At 29.4% G+C, this 10,040-nt stretch overlaps 1 protein-coding gene across 1 annotated transcript in view; it reads left to right on the top strand.

Moving 5' to 3' along the window:
• LOC117175012 (diuretic hormone receptor-like) overlaps positions 1-10,040 on the top strand; it is a 296,694-nt gene that overhangs the window by 443 nt on the left and 286,211 nt on the right. The gene's annotated exons all lie outside the window — the stretch shown is intronic.

Raw genomic sequence — 10,040 nt, forward strand, 5'->3', positions numbered from 1 at the left:
ATCTAGTCGGGAGTGGTGCTGACTGAAAACAGATGATTTGGAGCGATTCGCGCGCCATATGTTGGTCATTCTAAGGACTTATTGAACTACCCTCGTATGTGCCACACCGATCAAATAATTTCCATCGTCGCAGGCCAGAGTGCCTCATCGTGGAAACTGGTAGAACCTGATTGGCCAATCAAGTCTTTTTTCTTGTTAAAACCCAGGAAGGACGGTAAGCCAAATCGGATTGGTATTGTATCCATTGTCCCTATTGATGCTATTAGGGTGCTTTAAGAGATTCACCGAGAGGTGCCTTTTCCTTTTTAGGGTTGTTTAGAACTTGTCCTGTTTTCGCATGTAGTTTAAATATGGTTTGGATGCTTTGTTTGTTGAGAATTGTTCCTATTTGTTCTGTGACACCTTGGATTGATTGGTATCAACTGTATCTCCGATACAGTTGATACTATTAAATCCTTTGCAAACTTTCCATCTGATCTCATACCTTTGATAAAACACTGCCTCAATCATGCTTCTTCTCTTTCAATAACCAGTTCTATAAACATACCTCAGGAGCAGTAATGGAACCTCCAATCTTATCTGTAATAATCAACATCTTTATGGAACATATAAAAACTAAAATCTTCAACCAGTCCAAGCTTAAACCGGAATTTTGATGCTGTTACGTTGAAGATACTTTTTCACCTGAAGACATGGACTAGATGAACTACGCAAGTTTTCCGACTTCATCAATCGAATACACCCTAATATTCAGTTCACCATGGAAATGGGAAAAAACGAAAAATTGTCCTTCTTATGGACTTAGTAGTAATAAAGGTTTACAGAAAACCAACCCATAAAAATTCAAAACATATACATACATGCCTGCTCCGACCAGCATTAATCTAAAGAACAATTGTTCATCAACGCCCTTGTATACAGAGCCGTCTCCATGACAGATAAAGATAACTTACAAAAGGTATTACAAAACGTTAAACAAATCCTAATACAGAACTATTTCACAAACAAACAAATTGATAAAGCAATAAGAAATCGCACACTTAAAAAGAGAAGTCAACACAACTTACTAAATAAAGGGAGAGAAAACCGACTACCATCCTACCCTACATCTAAGGTGTCACAGAACAAATAGAAAGAATTCCTAACAAAGACAACATCCAAACCATATTTAAACCACCTGCGAAAATAGGGCAACTTCTAAACTATCCTAAAGACAAAAAGGCACTTCTCGATGATTCAAGAGTATATAAAATCCCTTGCTATTGTGGCAAAGTCTATGTAGGTGATACCGGGAGAGCAGGGAGCCAACGTATAAACTAACATGAGAGTGAATTCAGTCTATAACATTGTACGCTATCAGCACTATCTGGGCAGCATATCGAAACAGGGAATTACATTTTATTTTACCAAACATCCGTCATCGCAAAAACACACAATACTTTTCCAAGAAAACATAGAAAAGCTATCGAAATCTTAAAACACCCTAATAAATTCAATGCGGTCATTAGATAGTACCAATCCGATTTGGCTTTCGGTCCGTCGAGGTTTAAAAAAAATACTTGATTGACCAATCAGGTTCAACCAGTCCCCACGGTGGCGCACTTCGGTCAATCACAGGCATCGTAGAGAGCATACATTTATGAGAATGACATGACCTGATACCCTCGTTTCAGGTTAGTCCTGAAGAAGACAAGGGAATGTTCACGAGACGTCGCCAAGATTAGTAGTATTAAAGATATTATAAACGTAGATACGGTACGGGGCGTCAGAGTGGGGAATTACATATATAGGACATTACATTTTCTGCCCTATCGAGGTTCTGCCCTCACCGTATTACGAAGTCGATTTCTTGTTTTCTTATTCTTCGTAACATATGACGGTAAAGCAGTAGAAAGATTTTTTGAGGCTATAAAAGTTTGACCTGTATGCATATCACTGCATTTTTTCAGATCTGAAGCCTGATGCAGGTTTTCGATACAGTCTTTTTTTTTTAATTGTAAAAAAAAATTCTTGAAAAGTCATATTTTTAATTTTTAAAAAACTATTATAGAAAGAAATTTCGAGGTAAACAAGTGCTGAAAACATTTTTCTTTGACAAATATATTTTTTTAATTGAAATAATCAAATATTTATACCAAAGGAGCAACTTTTTAGATGTTTGAAGTGTTTAAACATTATTGTTTTAATTGAAAATTAAAATAATTAAAACAAAATATATTTCTGGATAAGATATTTTGGTTGAAAATGCATATAGTATTTTTTAAATCATAAAAGTTCTTCCGAAGAATCAAAATGTTGATTAAAAAACACGTGTTTTTTTATATTATTTGTCGGTAAAATTTTTGTATAATTTTAATTTTAAATTGAAACAAATAATTTTTAACACTTTAAAAATTAAACAAAAATGTATTTGATACAAATATTTTATCATCGTATTTTTAATAAATAATTAATATTGATTAAGAAACAATTTTATTTGGGGAGTTTTATTATTTGGGGATTTTCAAATTCGTTAATAGTATAAACTGTTCAGGAATTTGATTAGTTTTGCAATTTTATTATTCGGGACAGAGTGTTTTACCGAGTCGGGAATTATATTTTTCGGGATATTTCAGCCGTCACCATAGAATTATAGAAAATTTGCTCTAATTATAATTTCGGCGCTCGATCTTGTTGATTTTTTCCCACAGTATTAATACAAAAATGTGTATAGAAATTTTTGATATTACAAAGTTAAAGATAATCTCAATTAAAAATTAAAAAATTCGCTGTACATCCAATTTTTATTCTTGGGTCTTGGCGATTTTTTTCTAATCCATTTCAGTCACTGGTAAACGGGGGTGATTTTCTCTTAGAAAATAAGTGATTAAAATTTGAAAAAATTGGGTAGGCTTTTTTGACATTTAGGTATATAAAAATGGTAAACTTCCGAAAATTTAAAAACTAATTTAAGAACTATTTATACTCTTTTAAGATGCCAATAAAATTTACACATTACTAATTGTAAAATTTGCAACTTTTTAGGTCTTCAGTTTAAGAACTTGAATTTTAACATTAAATATGCTAAATTTTCAGAATACAGCCTTATTGTTTGAATTTTCAGAATTTTTGTTATTAGTTATAAGTTAGGTCAAAAATAACATTATGGGATTCGAAATTGTGACAACGCGAAAAAGTTTAAATTTAAAATTTAAAAATGCGGAAATACACCATTTTCCATGTTCATTTGCAATCCAGCGAGTCACTTTCTTCCGCTTCTTTTGAAAGTCGATCCTCTACTTTCAGTTTTTTTTTTTTTTAATTTACCTTGAATTCAACGCATTTCAAATTCGATGTTTGCAGTTGCATTTAAATTGAAGTATACAAGGGTTTTTTGTTTTAAATATCAATTAATTAAAAAATTTTATTTATTTTTCACGATTGTAATTTATAACTTCTGAAATTGAAAAATTGTAGCTCAAACATGAAAATGTATAAACTAATTTCAAATTTATAGAGGTTCTATCAAATATATTGAACTATTAAAACCTCTGACCTTTTTTAAGATTTTTAAAACTCCTTTAAAAACTTTTTTTAACAATTTTGATTGTGATTTCTTAATAAAAGAATAAGTGTTATTTAGTCTCCAGAACAGCAATTTTAATAATATTTAAAGCTTTAATAGTTGAGACATTTTAAATTTTTAGTCTTAAGTATATTGAATAATTTCAAATTTAAAGCTATTAAAATATGTCATCAGAATTTTTTAATGGAAAGTGTTCGATAATTTTATATTGGAACATTTCAAATTATTTAGTTACAAATTAAAATCGTACAACTTCAAGTTTTATTAATTTTTTGATCATTTGTCACCCCCACAAATTATTATTATCTTTTGTTCTAAGAAAATAACGCCTTATTTTTGTAAAAATTAACAAATATATATTAAAGGTTCACTCAAGGTCAAATTGTTCAAAAAGCTTGTTCCTGAATAAATTGACTCTTATTGTTTCCGATTTCGTTCTGTCACTCAGGGATTGTGTTTTTCATAGAAAACATTGAAATGTGGTTTTTCACGTTTATAAAATTATAATTGAAGGTCACTCGGGGTAATTTTCTATGAAAAATATTGACTTACAAAGAATATTGGCCAAACAATAGAATGGATTTCTTCGCCCGAGATACACACGTTAATTGTACTATAGTAAAAACAACTAGAAAAATTTAGACGCAAGCCAAATTTATTAAAGAAAACAAACCTTTGTCGACCTATAAATACTAATTTTATTCTTCGAAAGATTTTTCAAATATCTCTTCGAAACACTTTTCTTGCAACAATTTAATTGAAGAAAAATGTTTTTTATAAAAATAAAAATAGTACAATTTTTACATAAAATTCTTAAAATGAAAAAGTGTGTGTCAAAGCACAATCCAATTCGACTATTTTTTCGAAAGTTATCCGATATACAGACAACCACAACATCAAGAACAACGACGACGTAGACGCCAGAGAGACGCACAGATACCGACGTAAAAACTTGTTTTTCTGACTCAAGTAGCCTCAGAACGTCGAAATTTCATGAAACTCGCGAAATTCATTTTTCGCATAAAACTCTTCTCGTTATGGATGAGAATGTGATGAAATAATCATGGGGCCTTGAAAAAGTAGCGTTTTTCGACTCTTGACGTTTTTCCATATCAAGCTTTTTTTTGCTTCAAATGTCCATTTTTGTTTCGTTTTTCGGATTTTGAAAATCCTTTAACTTCAGTAAGTTTGATTTTATCAAAAATGGTTATCAAAGTCAAAGCCCAATTTAATCCGATCAGTCTTTCGAAAGTTATCCGGTATACGGACAACAACCGCGACGCAGGACAGTCCAACAGACCCCGACGTAAAAACTTGATTGTCTGACTTAAGGGGCCTCAAAACGTCGACATTTGATAACATCCGAAAAAGTCATTTTTCATACAAAAAAACTAATACTTTTTCATTTTGTATGTGAATGTAAAAATTATCAACAAGATTTGTAGAAAATCTTTCAAAGAATGAAATGATTGTCCCGTAAGTTAGAACCGAGAAAATACTATTTCAAAAAAATGAAAGTTGTTCTAAATATTGAGCTAGACTCGCGACACAAGTGTAAACGTTCGAATTAATATTTTTTTGAATGAACGCCTTTATTCAATTTTAAAATTTGTTGTAGTATTATTTCAGTATAAAATATTTCATTTTTAATCTATTTAGTTTGGAAATTATAAAAAAAACAATTTTCAATAGTAAACCATTTGAAAAAGAATTGTCACAAATTCAGAGTGACAAGTTTAAACTTTGAATGTTACAATTATAATTGTTTTTTTTTTATTTGTATTTCGAAGGTAAAAGTATTTCATTTTTAATCTTAAAGGACAGGATTTTACAAAAATGTTAGGAAAAATGGCAATCAGTCTAAAAGAACTTTTTTATATTTTTTTCAAATACTATGCACATTTTCAAACAAAATTTTTCATACAGAAATATATATTCGATTATTGTATTTTCAATAAATAAATAATATTTAATAAAAAATTTTTTGAATTGGGTAAATTCATGAATTTTCTAGTTCGGTTATTTTATAATTCAGCCATTTTCTTCAGGGATTTTGAAATTCGGTAATATCTTATTGTCCGGAATTTTATTTATTTTATTTTTCGTGAATTCTCTAATTCGACTTTTATATTTCGGGACTTTTATAATTTCGGGAATTTTATTCTTTGGTTATCTTTCAATTTACGGATGTTACAGTGTCGGGAATTTTATTTTTCGGGATTTTCCAGTCGCTTTTTCCGAAAAATAAAATTCCCACATCACTGTAGAAATTCCGAAATTATAACATTGTCGAAATATAAAAGTTCCCAATTGGAAAATTCTCGACAATTTACAATCTTACCGAACTTGAGAATTGCCGACAGAAAATTTCCGAATTATACAATATCCGGGCTAGAGACTCCCTAATTTGAACAATTAAAAAATAGTTTGTTAAAAAATATTTTTTTAATAGAATAATAAAATGCTTATACCAAAGAAAAAACTGTTTTAATATTTAAAGTTTCTAAAAATTATTATTAGAATTTAAAATAACAATAATTGAACAAATGTATTTTTGAATAAAAAACGTTGTTTGAAAATGTGCATTGTATTTTTGTACATTACAGAAAACTCTCGCAAAAATAAAATTATTATTTAAAAAAATAAAAATAAAAGTCGCGTTAAATTAGTCTGAATTGAATCCTGCAACGTTTATTTCTATTGAAGCTCACGTGTTTTTAAATTTATGTTTGTATCACATTTTTATACAATTATTGTTATTTTCAATTAAAACAATAATTTGACAAAATTAAACATTGAACAAAATTTCTATAATAAAAATATTTGATTATTGCATTTGTAATAAATAAATAATATTGACCACAAAACCGTTTTCTCAATTTCTGCAAATCGGGAATTTTCTAGTTTGTATATTTTATCATCAGACAGCATTCGACATGGAGTTTTATTATTCAGGAATTTTCAAATTCGATAATATTGTAAACTGTCCAGAATTTCATTATTCTAGAATTTTTAAATTCGGAATTTTTAGGTTTCTACATTTTACAATTTCGGGAAGTTTTTCAGTGTCGAAAATATTTCAAAAATTTCAAAAGATTCATAAGATTGTAAAAAAATCTGGAAGATTTTGAGGCATTTTTTGCAGAATTTTACATAAAATTTACGACAAAATGGGTACCATTATAAATATATTTAAAAATTCTGAAAAACTTAGAAAATAATTTGAATTATATATATTTCGATTAAGCTGTAGTAATTATAATAATTTAAAGTTTATTTTAAAATATATTTTTTGGAACATGATATTTTTTATGAATATGCCAGGGAAATTCTGTTCGTCTAATTTTGTTAGCCAATGCGAAACGTAATCTGGCTCAGAACTATCGTCTTAGCATCTAAAAACCGAAAGAACAATTTTCATATCACTTGGACTTATAATTATATTTTTATAAAAGTCTAAAAAAAATCCATAGAAATTGCAAACCACAAAATAAAAAATAAATAAGATCAAAGAACTATATATAGATAATATATAGAATGAAAATTATAAGTAACAATTTTAGAAATAGTGGAAAATATATGAAACCGTAATATAAATTACTCGTCGACTTTTATTTGTGGTATTTATTAAAATAACCATGTTTTGCAAAGTTATGAACGTAAAAATGTTTTAATTGGCAATTTACTTTCATTCCAAATGGTTCTTGTTCGAGCTAAGTAACTATTAGTGCGCCTCGAGGGGCCTACTGAGAGTTGCTTACAGCGCTCCAAGTGGCTGTTGGCAAAATATATCGATGGGACTTCGTGGGTGCTATCTACGGGTGGCGGTGTGTAGAAGGGAAGTGACTTTTTTCACCGAACGCGCCGTCTATATTTATGGCGGGCAACTAATCCCGCACCGCATCTACGTTTATAATATCTTTGGTAGTATTGTACACGATTGAAATTCGAAAAACCTCCTTTTACCATAATGAATCATAGCGAACGCGTTAAATATATTATGCTTAGTATAGATGTTACAAAACAAAGTAAGCGCCGTTTTAAATGTCTAAGGTGTTAAACATTTTAAGTAGGCGCGTAAAAAATACTTTTAAATGTAAATTTGACTATTTTTGTTATTCATACTAGCATAAAAGAGAAATTTACTAAACATGGTAACAATATGTTAAAGGAAAATTTTAAAATATGCAACATGCTTTATAATGAAAAATGTTCTGTTTGTCCCTTACTGTTTTTGACCACGCACAGCCGAGATTAGATATGGTTAAATTTCTAATTTTTTGTTTACTTTTAATATTAATATCATACTATATATTGATGATGAATGAGTCATTTTTAATAACCAGAGCTGTGTAAACATGATCTTAGGCCCAGACAAATGATATCAATTTTACTTTTAAATTCATATGATCTGCAAATTTTATTAGAACCAGTTATAGTGTTTGTGGTAGCATGAAGTTAATGCAAATTTCGCGTTTTTAATTTTCAGGGGCGTACTGCCACATTACTTTCTGTGTGAGTCCCCTTGCTTCTAATATATAATATTCTGTTCGACTTTTTGCCGATAATTTCAAGATTTGTTTTTTTATTAGGTCTCTTTCGTTGTTTTTTTGCCATTCAAGCAGATGTCGTTTGTGAGAGGTTAGGGGACTCGCACAGAAAGCAGCCAGAAAAAATAATTTCCTAATTTAATTTATCCATTGAGATTTTCTTTGTTGTTACGTTTTGTTGTTATGCAGCCCTGGTAATTGAAATTTCTTATTTGCCATCAATATATGGTATAATATTAAAAGTGAACGAAAAAAATGGGAAGTTTGACCATGTATGATCTATTCCTTTGACTTCGATAAACGAAGTCGAAGTAATTTGCCACTCTGTTGTGACCGATATGAACAATTTTTTAATCGATTTACGTTTTGGTTTCCAAAATGTGAAAAATACTAGGATGTTCTTTATAACTTGGGAAAATTGTTTGACATAAACTGTTGTTTTTTACACTAATTTGGATTTAACATTAATCCTTTACTTCAAGTAAATACATCAATATAAAGACTAATTTTGAGAGTTTCAGTGAGCCAAAATGGTTTAGAATTTTTTTTTAAATGTGCAAAAGTTGTCTTTGTATAATATAAAAAAATTTCAAACAATTGTGTTCCAAAAAATCTTTGAAGACATTTTAATTTTGTTTCCAGAAGCTTAAGATGGCGTTTTATGCCCTTTTTACCTTCTAAGAGCGTATACAACAACGGCTTTGGAGTTGGCCATTTAATTTATTATAATACCAATATAATTTATTTCTCCTTCTTTTATAGGACTCATGGTATTTTACATGCTCTCAGAGGACTTATAAATAGTAAATCACTTTTAACACTCTGGAATCTTCATCTAATTTTAAAGTTTGATAAAAATATATTATTGTATAAACATATATAATAATTAATTGATCATGAAAATACCTATTAAATTCGTTACAATTTTAGAGGCTTCGGAGTTGACACAAAATTAGAGCGTGAAATATAAACAATTAAAACTGCACACTACGCTGCCCCTCCCCCCTTGCCTCGAAAGCAATAATTTGATACGTATAGACGTAAGAAGTAAAAAATCAATATCATAAATTCCAAAGTAAATAAGAAGTAAATAGCATTCAATTTTTTTCGCCGAAGTCGATTGTGATCTAATTTTTTAAAATGTGCTCATAATTATAATGTCTAATGTTTGAGAAATTTATTTGTACAGAACTTCTATATAAGCCAAAAAAACGAGAATTAAAAAAAACGAAAAAACATTCTGTAAAATCGAAATCATGAATTAAAGATGAAGTACGAGTCTACTTCCGAATCAAAGTTTTGCTCAATTAAGGCCAAAAAAGTTTTATAACAAAAACGTATCCAGGTTCGAGGGAATGAATTGGAAGTTGACAATCTCATAGTGATCCTGACTACAAATTGGGATAGACTTGGTTGCGGATTGTGATAAAAAATTCAATTTCCACTTTAAAAATAGAATAAAATTATTTCAAATTGGGCTTTGGCTCGCGACTCTAAATCAAATTTTTCATTTTTTCTAAAATAAACACTTACTCCCGAGATACAAAAATGCTGAGTGGGATAAAATTTTTTGTTGTTGAAATTTGTATTATTCAATATTGAAAATTTAACTATTTGGTTCAAAAATAATTTTTCTGGTTGAAGATTCATAATTTTTTTGAAAATTCATCCCTTCGGTTCAAAATTAATTTTTCTCTGGTTGAATATTAATTTTTTAAAAGTGGAAATTAAATTATTTCATATTTGTTAAAAAATGTATCTTTGTTAGTAGAAACTTTAATTATTTGGATGAAAATGATCTTTTTGGAAAAAATGTTGAGGATTCAAGTACAGTCGAACTTTGAGATAGGTCCCCTGATACAGTTCTTCCGAGAATTAACGCCATGCCGCGGGTGTGAGTAAGAGGAGCTGCGGGGGGGGGGGGG

Source organism: Belonocnema kinseyi, chromosome 1 (assembly GCF_010883055.1).
Source record: "Belonocnema kinseyi isolate 2016_QV_RU_SX_M_011 chromosome 1, B_treatae_v1, whole genome shotgun sequence".
Lineage (NCBI taxonomy): Eukaryota > Metazoa > Arthropoda > Insecta > Hymenoptera > Cynipidae > Belonocnema > Belonocnema kinseyi.